Source organism: Rattus norvegicus, chromosome 7 (genome assembly GCF_036323735.1).
Source record: "Rattus norvegicus strain BN/NHsdMcwi chromosome 7, GRCr8, whole genome shotgun sequence".
In the NCBI taxonomy this organism is placed as follows: Eukaryota; Metazoa; Chordata; class Mammalia; order Rodentia; family Muridae; genus Rattus; species Rattus norvegicus.
In genome coordinates, this window is record NC_086025.1 from 110,972,764 (window position 1) to 110,987,096 (window position 14,333).

Genomic DNA, 14,333 nt, shown 5'->3' on the forward strand with positions numbered 1-14,333 from the left:
CCTTGACCCATTGGCCTAAGTGGCTTTCCCAGAGGGTTCTCTCTACTCTTCTCCTGATCTGTACTGTTAAACCCAGGAGCCCTCATGGTGTCACTGGCAAGTGGCGGGAACTGGAAGGAATCCCTGGGGGCGTGTCCAGGAAAGGGGTTTCTTACACTGGTCCACTTTCTTTCATGTTTTTCAGCATCCTGACAGACCGTCAGAAAGTATATCACTGTATCCTCCACCATGATGCTCTCTGCCTCTGTATAGGCAGAAGCAACGGAGCCAGCAAACCAAGGGCTGTGACCTCAGAAGCCCCCAACTCCTTCCTCCGTCCGGTCCTGTGTCTCCCCTCGCCCCTAGTCCTGTCCCGTATCCTCTGCTCCCCTCCTCCCACCTGCAATTCAGGCCACAGAGGAGAAAGCCCTAGAACAGAACTGGAGTCATAGGATGAGAATTAGCTGGGGACAAAGGAGACGCTGGAAAAGGAAGCATGTAGTGATGTGAGGTTTGTGGCCACGGAGTTTACAGAGTGCGTGTGCGATGTCCGTACTCAACAGAGTTTATAGTGGATGTCTGCACCTATTTTACTTTGTCCTGGCAGCAATATTTTGAGGAAGGCTGGAAGGGAATCTTTTTTTCTTCCCTCTCCATTTTATAGATATTTAGCCTGAGACTCAGAGAGGTTAAGTTACTACCTTAAGGTCGCACAGCCCAGGGCAAGGCAAGGCATTCAGTCACTTTTACTGCTTGATTCCAGGCGTTCATAACTTGAGCTCATGGCACTGAGTGGGAGAGCAAATGCCAGTCGGTGCTTAAGCGATGCCCGTTAGCAGTGGCGACAGAACGTGCTACTATTAATACCTCCATTGTCTGCCTTCTCTACAGAGACCCATTGTGTGTCTGTCTAGGGACTTCCTGTCCCGATAGGGCAAATCCAGTCAGTCAATCCTGTTCATGCAGTTGTCTGCGTTTCTTGCTGGACCCACTTTTGGAGCGGATGAGGGACAGGAAAAGAAGGTGCATGGGAGGAGATGCTTCTGGAGATGGGAATGCTTGGCTTTTCCACGCTGTAGGAGTGACGGTCTCCCCTCCATATCCCATGGCCATGATACTCTGCCTCTCCTGGTCTCCTGGTCTTCAGGCTGTCAGGGTAGGGATGGGAAGACTTGCAGAGAGCACGGCAAGAACTAAAGCTGACACTGGAACCACAGAGAGGCGGGAGGGAAAACAGTGGCCTGCAGCTTACTGGAGTTTGAAGGCAACACCTCAAGCACACCTCAGCGTAGTTCCTCCTCTGGGTTGGGGCAGGGACCCCACAAAAGGAAAGCTGTGGGTGCGGCTGGAACCTCAGAAGGAGAGCACCCAACTGGGGGCGCTCTGCCAGCGGACACGCCCATCTTCCCTTACCCAGAGCCCCTCTGACGGCCTCTGTCAGGGTTCCCTGAGCGGCTGAAACTTGCCCCTCCCTTGATGGGTAACCCCACAGCTTTTTCATGCCCCCAGTGTGGCCAGATGAGCTCCCTAGGTCGTGTGGAGACACAGCAAGAGGGTGCGGGGCTCAGAGGGCACCGAGCTGTCCTGGCTTTGCGCCTGACCCAAGTGCTGAGGAAGCAGAGGCCCCAGGAGGGGAGGGAGGAAAGGGTTAAGAGAACAGAGGATTCGCTCTTCACACTTCCCTCCCTGTAGCTGAGAGCCAAAGGAAAGGTCTGGGAAGGTCTGGAAGGGCAGGGAAGCCGGACAGGCTCAGAGAAGGGAGCTGGGACCTGGATAGCCTGCTTTTCTTCTCCCCCACCCCGCCCCCCAATCTCTGTCTAGGCGGGCAGCTTCCTACTAGACTGGAATATTATGGCAGCGGGCCTGTTTCTTTTTGAGTGCGTTTTGGAGCCAGGATCAAGGTGGAGAATCTCCAGTTACCAACATTCCTGAAACAGACCCAAAAAAGGCAGGCCTGACCGAAGGCAGAGACACCCGTGGGAAGGAGGAGGGGCCGAAGGGGCTGGAGGACAGAGCTGGGCCCGCCTTCTTGGTCCAGTTTTATAATTGTTCCCAGGCCTTCTTTCGTGTCACCAAGATGGGATGGAGCCACTGTCTTCCCTGGGCTCATGCTTGAGGACAAAGATTAGAGATCACTGTGTGACTCCAGCCTTTATGTGTGCCCGTATCCTGAACACTAGGTCGGGCGGGTCTTTAAAAGTCAGGGGCGTGTGTGTGTGTGTGTGTGTGTGTGTGTGTGTGTGTGTGTGTGTGTGAGGCTGGGCCTCATCCTGTGCCCTGTACTGGTATTATCCTCTCTCTGGTTGGCTGGATGACTCCAGGCATCTTGTGACTTGCTAGACTAAGGACAGTGTGGATCCAGGGCACATTATCATTCCTATTTTTCCAATGAAGACACTGAGGGCCAGAGAGGCCAACTGACCTCACCAAGGTCGCAACCACAGTTGACTGGAGCTCTGGGACCCTGATCCTCCCACTGGCTCAGGGAGTCCTTCTCAAGTTTGCAGGGCTCTGACCTTATAGATTTTTCTGCCTTTGAAAACAGCTCAAATCCCAGCGGCCCCAGGGAATGTCACTTCCCAGATGCAGGTACAGCATCTGCAGCTTCCCTTGAATGCTGGCTGCTTCTTTATATCTTGGCTGTGCCTAAGTGGATCATTTAGTTAAATTGATGGGTTTGGGTGATTAGGCTCTGGGCTGCAGATCTGGGTTTGAAACCTGTTCTCTCAGCTACAGGCCAACCTCTGTGAGATCAGTTAAGAATGCAGCAAGTGGGGTTGGGGATTTAGCTCAGTGGTAGAGTGCTTGCCTAGCAAGCGCAAGGCCCTGGGTTCGGTCCTCAGCTCCGGGAAAAAAAAGAAAAGGAAAAAAAAAAAAAGAATGCAGCAAGTATGGGAAAAAAAGACTGTGAGTATGAGTGTGTGTGTGTGTAAATGTGGGTGTATGAGAGTGAGTGAGTGTGTGCGTATGAGTGAGTGTGCATGTGTGTGTGTAAATGTGTGTATGTGGGTGTATGAGAGTGAGTGAGTGTGTGTATGAGTGAATGGGTGAGTGTGAGTGTGTATGAGTGAATGTGTGTATGTGTGTGTGAGAGTATGAGTGTGTGATATGTGTGAGTATGAGTGAGTGTAAATGTGTGAGCAGGTGTGTGAGTGTGTGAGTGTGAGTATGTATATGCATGTGTGTGAATGTAAGTGTGTATGTGTGTGTATGAGTGAGTGTGAGTGTGTATGTGTGTGTGAGTGTGTATAAATGTGTGTGCAGGTGTGTGTGCATGAATGTAAGTGTGTATGTGTGTAAATGTGTGTGCATGAATGTAAGTGTGTATGTGTGTGTATGAGTGAGTGTGAGTGAGTGTGAGTGTGTGTGAGTGAGAGTATGTTTTCTAGATTTCCTCTGGTTAGCAATGATCCACAGGGATGGTGCTCAGCCTGCTTTAGCATCCTGTGGACTCTAGTTCCGCTCCACAGACTCTCCTACGCTATGGTCTGACTATCCTAGTAGTGAAAAAATATCAGCTCCTCTCCACAGCCCTGGAATTTAGTCACCATTGTCCCAGGCAGCTCAGAATGTGACACAGCCTACAGTCACACAGTCCAAGCAGCTTAAATGACACGCATGCAGTTCTTAGAACTCTGAAGGCAGACAACCCAGGTCAAGGAGCTGGCTAATTTAGTTCCTGAAGGAATGAAGTGAAGGCTTCCGTTTGCTTCTTGCTTTAACCTCACATGGCTGAGGGAAAGGTCACCTCTCTGGTGCCTCTCTAAAGAACACTAATTAATCCACAGGAGAGACTCTGCTTCAGTAAGTAAAACGGAATCAATCAGAGAAGACACCAGACATTAACCTCTAGCCTCCAGATGCATGTACACACACACACACACACACACACACACACACGCATACATATAACCACTCCACACACCCATATAAGTGCAAAATTAAAAAAAATATACATTAATTTTTGCCTGCCTTGGTGAGATGGTTTCATGGTGTGGTGCTAATGTGGTCATTGGGGCTGTGTGTTTAACAGAGGCTGACCCACCTCAGAACAGCCCCAATGACCACATTGGCATGGTTTTCTTACTGTTGTCTGCCTGTGCTGGAAGCCGCTGTCAGAGGCTGGGGTTGGTTCACTTTGAAGAGATGTTTCCTCTGCACTCCCCTAGAAGGCTAGCTTAGACAGTGGTTTCCACTCCGTACCCCGAAGATGTTGCTGCTGGAGGAGAGAGCTGCATCCTGAACATCTCCTGAGCAAATGCTGAGTGTGCTGTATCCTGGTGGTGTTGATTAACGTGCTACACAAGTGTGTATACTGAGCAGATTACACACCAAAGTTCTCTGTACTATCAGTGTTGTACACTGCAGTCTTACAGATATCCAATGCATGTAAGCCACTTTCCCAGGAGACACACAGGGAAGTGTCCATGGGTGAAGGGTCAAAAAGCCTGTTTTGATGATGATAATAAGACTAATAATAAGAAGGGACAAAGGTAATGGGGACAAATGTCAGGCAATGATGACTCCAGGGCCCAATCTTTATTGTATTTTTTTTTTTTTGGTTCTTTTTTTCGGTGGGGACCGAACCCAGGGCCTTGCGCTTCCTAGGTAAGCACTCTGCCACTGAGCTAAATCCCCAGCCCCTGTATTATTTTTTTGAATGCAAGTGAATATATTTTTTTTAAGACAGGTTTTCTCTGTGTAGCCCTGGCTGTCCTGGAACTTGCTGTAGACCAGGCTAGACTTGAACTCACAGAGATCAGTCTGCCTCTGCCTTCCAAGTGCTGGAATTAAAGGTGTGCACCGCCACTGCCCAGCTCTAAATGAAGATTTTTGAGAAAAGAGAAAAAGTAAGTTAGGGAGCTGAGAAAGAAACTTACATCCAAGCAGCAGGGCACAGGGGTCGAACAAAAGCTACTAAAGGGCAGGAAAATGGCTCAGGGTCTAAGAGCATTGGCTGCTTTTTCAGAGGACCTGGGTTCAGTTCCCAGGACCCACACGACTGCTCCCAACAGGCTGTAACTGTCCCTAGGAGATTAAATTCCCTCTTCTGCTGTCTATGAGTACCAGGCAAGCATGAGGTGCACACACATACATGCAGACCAAATACCCATGTACATTAAAAAATTACAAGTTCCTGCCCAGCGCAGGTTGTGCTTAAATTGCCCCTGTGCCAGTGAACAGACTAAGTGTGTGGACGAATATGCCCAGAGCCGGCCAGTGCGAGAGCCTTTCTGCAACACACAGGGGAGGCGGAATGGAGACTGCTGAGGAAGGAGGCGGTTTGAATGAGCACAGGACACTTACTGATGATTCTTTTCTCTGTCTATCTGTCTGTTTGTCCTTTTTTCTTTCTCTCTTTTTTTTTTTTTGTGGGTCCTGGGGGTTGAACTCAGGTTGCCGTGTTTGTGCATCAAGTGCCTTTACCTGCTGGGCAATCTCTCTGCCTCCTGTTAAGCTTTTGTATTGAATGAATTATGCTTCTTTTTTTCCCTCGAGAGTTCTTCCCTACTGGATGGGAACATAGCTCAGTGTCAGAGTACTTAACCACTACCTATCATGTGCAAAACCATAGGTTCAATCCCCAGTGCCCTAAAAGTAGATAAAGAAATAAATGGATAAAAAACAAACAAGTGAAATTCTAGCTTTGTCTCAGTACTCTGGAGGCTGAGGTGAGAGGACTGCAAGTTCAAGGCCAATCTGAGACACTTAGGGAGATCTTTCCTCAATGACCACAACAACACAACCCATGAAGAAAAGGGCCAAGAAATCCGTCCCTGTCCCATGGTCCAGTCACAGAGTCTTTATTTTATATTATTTTTCCTCTAGGAGGCTACAGGGTTTGTCTTTCAGGTTTCTGCCTGGAATGGGTCTGTGCAATGTGAGGTAGGGAATCTGCTTCCGTTTTCCCCTCTGGATCCACACCTAGCAGGTTGACAAATACACCCAAGTTAGAGATCTGGTTGGGCTGTGACAAGCTGTGCAGGGGAGGGGTTACTCAAAAATTGAGCATGGTCCAGGGCTAGTGTCCCACCCCACACACTTGATCCAATAGTAGGTTTGATCAAGCAGGAGAGAACCCTTAGGTGAGGCTGCAGGGTGGGAAGAGGGACCTTATTAAGGAAAGGGATGTTTGGTAACCATGGTGATCTCACAGTGGTCCTATAGATACACAGCTGATGAGTTGAGCTTCTTTCCAAAGGAGGTCTGAAATCAGACTGGACAATGACTGGGGGCTGAGCAGGGACCCAAGCTCTCTTCTGCCAGCTCTCATTGAAGCCTAGCCTTGCCCTTGGCCCCACAAGCCTGCCTCCTCATGGCCCTGAGCACACTCAGACTTCTCAGAGGACCTCTCTCATCCCTGACCCCAGAACCACTGCATTAGCTGCAGCTAGGGGCAGAAAAGGATCTGACAAGAGGGCCCATCAGAGCAGGCAGCTTGCGGGGGGGGGGGGGGTGTCACTTCCTTTAGGATCAAGTGCAGACATTAGTCCACAGCCCACTGCTGGGGTGACTGTTCCGCTCTGGCTCTGCTAAGGTGTGATCCAGGAGAACCGACTTCAACCCTAGTCGTCACCACAAGTGAGATTCTAACGATAGGCAGTTGCCGTGAGCTAGGTGAGTGGTGTCCGTCCAGGAGCAAAGTTCTTCATTCCCGCCAAGCTGCGTAGCTGAGCCTCGAAGCCACAGCATTTTCTCCCTCCACCCGCTTCTGTGCAGCGCACTCCTCTGCCTCAGCTGTGCAGAGCTCCCCTGTGCTGCAAGCCTCTTCTCCTGGGGTCTAGCTGGGTACACAGAGCCAATAACAGGCTGAGTTCTGTGGAGCCTTTAAACTGAATGCTCCAGAACTGGAAGAAGAGGAAAAATACCTGGATGCGGTACCCTTGGGATGAGGCAGGATGCAGGAGCGGGATAAAGCAGATGCTCCGACACCACCCTAAAGAGGATACTTCTCAACACACACACACACACACACACACACACACACACACACACGCACGCACACATGCTCATAACACACAACCGCATGCACACATGCACACGCTCACACACACACATACATACAAACACTCACATATGGTCCCGCACACGCATACACCCACGCACACACATACTTGCACGCACACTTGCACAGCTTGTTTCCTCTAAGGCTCCAAGAGAGCAGCCAATGCTGATTGCCTTCGAGCCTGCGGTCTGGGTTAGCAAATTTACTCCTCTTTTGATTACCGTCTGTGGCATTGGCATTCCTGGCAAACCTTGACCCGGTGCAGGCTTCCAGTGTTCTATGCAGGTGGGGGTTGGGGGAGCTCTGCCTCCCACTCCCTCTCAGCCTCAGCAGGCTCTGCTCTTCTCCCCATTGTTCAGGGAAAGCACAGAGGTTGAATAACCAACTCGAAGAAGACGCCTGCCAAGTAGGGAGGAGGTTGGGCTTTAAGGCAGGCCGTGGAGGTGGAGGTCCCCTTTAGCTAGCACAACGACACTGCCTCTCTTATTTTAATTTTACTAATTAATTAATTTATTCACTTTACTTCCTGATCGAAGCTTCCCTTCCCTCCTCTCCTCCCATACCTCTCCGTTTCGCCTCAGAGAAGGGGAAGCCTCCCGAGGATATCAGCCTGCCTTGGCATATCAAGTTCACCGCCTCTCTTTATATATTTAATAACCAACAGCCATTTTCTTTTTTTTTTTTTTTTTTTTTTTTGGTTCTTTTTTTTCGGAGCTGGGGACCGAACCCAGGGCCTTGCGCTTCCTAGGCAAGTGCTCTACCACTGAGCTAAATCCCCAACCCCAACAGCCATTTTCTTACAGGGCATTTTTGGTTTCACTTCTTTATATGTGGTGTGTGTGTGTGTGTGTGTGTGTGTGTGTGTGTGTGTGTGGTGTCGATGTGTTTGTGTGTGTGTATGTGTGTTTGTGTATGTGTGGTGTGTGTATGTGTGATGTGTGTATGTGTGTGTATGTGGTGTGTGTGTGGTGTGTATGTGTGTGTATGTGGTGTGTGTGTGTGGTGTGTGTATGTGGTGTGTGTGTGGTGTGTATGTGTGTGTATGTGGTGTGTGTGTGTGGTGTGTGTATGTGTGTGTATGTGTGGTGTGTGTATGTGTGTGTGTGTATGTGTGTGTGTATGTGTGTGTGTGTGTGGTGTCTATGTGTTTGTGTGTGTGTATGTGTGTTTGTGTATGTGTGGTGTGTGTGTGTGGTGTGTGTATGTGTGTGTGTGGTGTGTGTATGTGTGTGTATGTGTGGTGTGTGTATGTGTGGTGTGTATATGTGTGTGTATATGTGTGTGTGTGTGGTGTCTATGTGTTTGTGTGTGTGTATGTGTGTTTGTGTATGTGTGGTGTGTGTGTGTGGTGTGTGTATGTGTGTGTGTGTGGTGTGTATGTGTGTGTGTGTGGTGTGTGTGTGGTGTGTATGTGTGTGTATGTGGTGTGTGTGTGTGTGTGTGTGTGTGTATGCGTGTGCAGGCTCATAAATAAAAGCAAAACCAACAAATGGCTCGTAATTAATGATCCCGTTGTTGAGAGTCTTATTGTCTTCTGCTAGTTTTCATCTCTCCCTTAGCATGGCTTGATGGGCGCCCAGGTGAGGGAGGAGTGTGACTTTGGCCGTCTGGAGACCATGCTCACCCAGGCCTGCACTGAGGACAATATGACCTTCCTCTCCCGGACTTCAGCTTCCATCTGCAGAGGTAGGACAATGCCAGAGCCCATAGGCTCTGTGGGCCTGCTGCACAAGGAGTCTCTGGTTCTCTCTGATCTATTTTTGCCTGATACCTCTCCCGGGGGCTTGTGGGCTGAGCTAATTTCTCTGGCTGGCCCTGATCCAGGCAGCTCAGGTGGAGAGTTCTAAGCTAATGAGGCCAAGGTCATGGGCCAGTTAGCATCCCTTGGAGAAAACTGGCTTTGCAGCCGGACTGCAGCTCTTGCCACCCATCTCTGGGCTGAGGCACAGGCAGGCAGCCGTGGAGGGAGGGAGGGAGGGAGGGAGGGAGGAGAGCAGAGCCAGCCTCTGCAAGTCACCATGTTCTGTAGGAGAATATCCAGGTCCCAGGTGCCCCTTCGACTTCAGGGTGGTGCATCCTGAAGTCACATCCATAACACCAGAGGGACTAGAGTATGGGAGGTGGGGGAGGGGAGAGGACCAGATGGCCCATTATATTCATCCCCTGACAGCCAGTCAAGCTGAGAAGAGGAGGGCCAGTCCTGCTTCTGAAAAACTAAAGCAGAGGACATGTCCATGTCACTGAGGCCCCCAAGGTCACCGTGGCAGGACTTGACTGCTGCTGGTGACAGACTTCATCTGTGAACACAGTCACTCCCTCAGCCTGGAGCCAGGGCTGAGAAATAGAACTTCCTCCTCGGTATCGATCCTGCCAGGAGGGTAGGGTTTGGAGGAAGTCTCTGCTTTCTTCTCTGTTGCCTTCCTGGCACCTAGACCAGCACCTGGAGTACATACAGTAGGCACTCAGTAACTATTGTTCCGGTCCATCCTGTCTCCATTGTCACGGGGAGAGGCTGCGACTGCATTTGAATGGATGCAGAATCACCAATGGGTTCTGCTGTGTTGTTTTCAAATATTTGTATTTCAATGAATCTGGGGAGCTCATTATTCGGAGAGAAATTATATGATGGCTCCAGAAAAAAAAGAATGGTTTCTTTGAGCGTGTGACGCCGCGCCCTGAACTGAGCATTCTGCAAGTTTGGATTGTCTCATCCCAGACTTGCCAATTCAGCCCAGCATATGCATAGTATTTAATTATAGTTAATAGTTGTGAATTATGTTCTGACTGTAAGGCAGGCTGTGAGCTAAACACAGGCCATGCGCTGATTTGTTTAATTGTCATGGCAACCATATAAGACGGGTGCTACCCGGGGTCCACACCTTACAAGTGGAGAAACAAATGGATGGAAATGACATCATCTGCTTGCTCTCACCTGCATGTTGGGTTCAGGGTTTCCTATTCCAGTGCCCATTCTCCAAGTCATAGTCTCTGCATCTGTGTATAAGGCACTGTGAGTGAAAGATATCCCCCTGGGCTATCTGCAGCTCTGACCACGTGTATGATAGCTTGAGTGAGTCCCTGGATAACTGTGCTGAGTATAAAAAACTAGTCAGGGGGTTGGGGATTTAGCTCAGTGGTAGAGTGCTTGCCTAGCAAGCGCAAGACCCTGGGGTTCGGTCCCCAACTCCAAAAAAGAAAAACAAACAAACAAACAAAAAAACCCAACAAAAAAACTAGTCAGTTCCCAAGGTTACTTATACATCTCTCCCCTCTCTCCTGTCAACATCCTGGAAGGAAAAAGTATAGAAAAGATGGGGAGAATTAAGGTGAGGGAGAGTTAAGGAGGGGTTAGAGTTAAGGTGGGGGAAAGTTAAGGTGGGGGAGAGTTAAGGAGGGTGAGAGTTAAGGTGGGGTGGGAAGGGAACGGGTGTCGTTCTGTAGCTTTAGGTGAGGAGATGATGGCTGGGGTTAAAGCTGCTGGCTGCCAAACTCTTCTCAGTTCCATTCCTGGAACCCACGTGGTAGAAGGAAAGAACTGACTTGTGCAAACCGTCCTCTGTCCTCTGTGCCAATGATCATGCTTTCTCTCTTCCCTTTCCCCTTCCCCCTCCTCCTTCTTCTCCCTGTCCCACCCTCCACTTAACAAAGTGTGCACAGGCACAGGGTTCCAGAGCTGGGAAGGCAGACAGGAGGATCCCAGGGGCTAAATGGAGATCTGAGTAAAGAGGTCACACAGCTCGTCGGCTGTATCGTCTTATTCTCTGGTGTCTGTATCCATCCACCCACCACCTCCCTGATACAGCAAGAATGTGTTCTGTGCTCTCGCCCCCACTTGGCTCAGGTCTGGAGATGACACTGCGTTCTACCACGCAGAGCAGTGGTGACAGAGAAGGGAGGAAGGACAGTAGGGTATGGTATGGTGTGGGAATGCGGCACTGTAGGCTGCTAGGCCTCAAGGGAGAGGATGCCTGGGCAGGCCAGCCGAGTTTCCTCAGTCATGGCCACGCCTGAAGGTCTGGGACCATCCACTCTGCTATGCAACAAAATGCGTAATGCAAGCTGTTTCCCGGCTTGTTCAGACCAATTTCAAGTGACAGGCGAAATGATTCCTTTGAGTTTTTCTCAACCCTATGCTGCTGGCCGAGGCTTATCTGGCAAAGCACCTAATCAGAGGCGAAATGAGGCTTCCTGCACGTGCGTCCCGCGGTCCGTGCTTCTTCCCGCACGTGCGTGCGTCTCGCGGTCTGCGCTTCTGGACCGCCTTTCACATTCAATTCCTTCCTTGAGCTGACGTTCATGTTTCTCCTGTTAAAAAATAATTTCTCTAAAAAAACTATTTGCTTTTTTTTTTTTTTTTTTGGAATGCCTCGTCCAGCTTTGTGTAAAGAGAATGATAGAAAGAAGGGTTTGAAACCGGAAGCTTCTGTATTCAAATTGTAATCTCAGTACGCACTGAGCTACTGTCATGACCTCCGGCTATCCTCTGGCCTTAGCCTCTGAACCCTGCAATGAGATCACTGATACTAAACGGGATGATGGCACAAATCCAGAGGATGTGGAAAGGGGCTAATAAACCACCTGCTATCCCTGCTAAAAAGTCCAGCGCTGTCCCTGACGCAATCAAGCGATGCTCATTATTGTTAATAATTCTGGCAAATGTAAGGAGGCGCACACTGCACAGCATTCTGCAAGTAGCCCCATCACCATACGACTTTGTACCAGTCAGGAGGGTTAAGGGTATGGTGCTGTGACAAACAGCCCCAACAGAGCCCACGTTCATGCTACATGTCCATTATGGCTTGTCTGATTTCTCGGACCCAGGGTTATGGAGCGGCTAGTATCTACGACATCACAGAGTGTCATGATACAAGAGAAAATGCGGATCTATCAGCATTAAGTACTTGGCTTAGAAACACATCTTCCTTGGGCAGAGTTGGCTCTACAGAATTGTGTGACTATAAGTGTGTGTATTTGCGCATGTGCACACATGGAGGCCAGAGGTTAATATTGGGTATCTTTCTCTATCTCTCTCTCTTTTTTTTTTTTTTGGAGACAGGGTCTCTCAGTAAGTGTGGAGCTCACCTACTTCACTGGACTGTCTGGCCAATGTGCCCCAGGGATCTGTATGTCTGTACCTCCCTAGCACTGGGATTTCAGGTGGACAGCTTTTTATATAGGCGCTGAGGATTCGAACTCAGGTCCTTATGCCTTTGCTGCAAGCACTTCTCATTCTGAGCCATCTCCACAGCCTCTACTTGTCAATTCTTACACGATGTCAAGAAGCCAGCAAGAATAAATCCTACCAGATTCAGAAAGGAGGAGGGCTGGAAGGATGAGGCCAGCGGTCCTAGCAGCTACCATGATGGTTTTGAAAACTGCTGCCTAGGCCTCTGGGTACCTATCTCAGACGGGCCTGAGCCCAAACAGCCCGGGGATTCTCTCTCTCTCTCTCTCTCTCTTTAATTCTCCTCCAGGTACAGCAGTTGTTGCTGATGGAAGCAGGGAAATGGATTGTCCACACTGGTGGGGAAGCCTCACAGAAACCCGCGTTTTCCTGGCCCTTCCATGTACACAACGGCCACTCGCACTCGGTTGGATTCCAGAACCTAGTCAATTCTTTCTGGTGTGTTTTCAATTTAGGGCCTCCCCCTTCTTCCTGACCACGGCCCCTCACAGCTCCTCGGGCTTTGTACAGCTCCCATTACTGCTGACGTGGGCAGCTGCTCCTCTGTGGGTGCTGGCTTCCAGGTCCCCAGGTCTGCAGAGGGGCAGTTCCAACTGAGGTCGAATGTGCTGACAGTGCCACCTGCTGTCCTTACTGAAGCTGCCGGCTGTACACTGGCTTCCATTGTCCTAGATCCCACACAGCTTTGGCCAGAGGGTCCAGGGAGGGCCCTGTACTGTACTGTCCTGTACTGCTAGGGGCTGACCCCGTGGTTGGCTCACTGTTCTTTCAGACCCCTGCAGATCATGCTTACGTTCTGGACTTCTCCCTGGCCATCCTTTTGGGATGCAGCCTGCTGCCCAGAGCACCCTTGGCTCTATTTCCCTTTGTTAATCTTCAAGGCAACAAGGCTCCAGCATCACTCCTGAGGGAGCTGTCTTTGGCTCTTTGAATGAAGTCCGGCCCCCTGCCAGAGTTCTACTCACTTTGTGTTGAGTGACTGGTAATCATGGAAGCTATGGCAGAAGGACCACCATCCAAAAGCATTCTCAAGGGGCAAGTGATGCCTGCGGATTGGCTGCCCACACTGTGACCTTTCTGAGAGATGCAAACTAGCTCAGCTTGCTGGCCTTTCAGTGAGAGACCTCTAGGTTTCTTTTGTCTTAATCGCCTGCTGGAGGTGGCCCTGAGAGGGATCCTTTATTCTCTCATCGACCTTCTAGTACAGAAGTCCCAGCATCCTTCAGTAGCTCAATGAACAGATCCTAGATTGGAGTGCAGGCTGTTACCTCAGAGGGGTCACCTGAATGCCCTGCACTTTGGGCCCCCATTTGCCATTAGATAGTGGCCACTTCCTTTAAGGGTCCTGTGGAGATGGCTGGGCGGGAGGCAGTGCTCTCCCACTCTGGCCCTGGGATCAGCGAGCATCTGAGGATCTGGGTTCCCGGCGTCCAGCCAGCTGTGCACTCTCTAGCATCCAGGAGACAAGAGACTGAAAGGGAAACTGAAACCACACAGGAGGAAGTGGTTGCATCCTGAGCGTCAGCCCCACCCTGGGCCACTTCCAGTCTCACCACTACTCTCCAGATTCCAGCCGTGCTAGGGACCTGCTGGAGGCTCTATGGTGACTCGGCTACATATTTTCCTTTGGTACTGGCACCCCACCCCCCTTGACCTTTGTTCATTCTCTAGTCTCACATCCTGCAGACCCCGGGCCCCACCTCAGCCGGCTCTGAGTCCGGATGTAGAGTGTAACAAGTGCTCCAGAATATGGCCCGATGGTTGTTTTGTTTAATCTGATTTTGCTTTTATCCCCAAACCTCTAATATAACATTGCCACAGGGAGAGGGCTGGAGAGATGGCTCAGCAGTTAAAAGCACTGGCTGCTCTTCCAGAGGCCCTGGGTTCAATTCCCAGACTCCATGTGACAGCTCACAACTGTCTACAGCTCCAGTTCCAGGGGGCCGTTACTGTCTCACACACATACACACAGGCAAAACACAAGTGCACATAAAAATAAATAAATCTTAGAAGTTAAAAAGAGAGTGGGTTGGGGATTTAGCTCAGCGGTAGAGCGCTTGCCTAGCGAGCACAAGGCCCTGGGTTCGGTCCCCAGCTCCGAAAAAAAAGAAAAAAGAAAAAAAAAAGAAAAAAAAGTTAAAAAGAGAAAGAAGGTTGTCATAG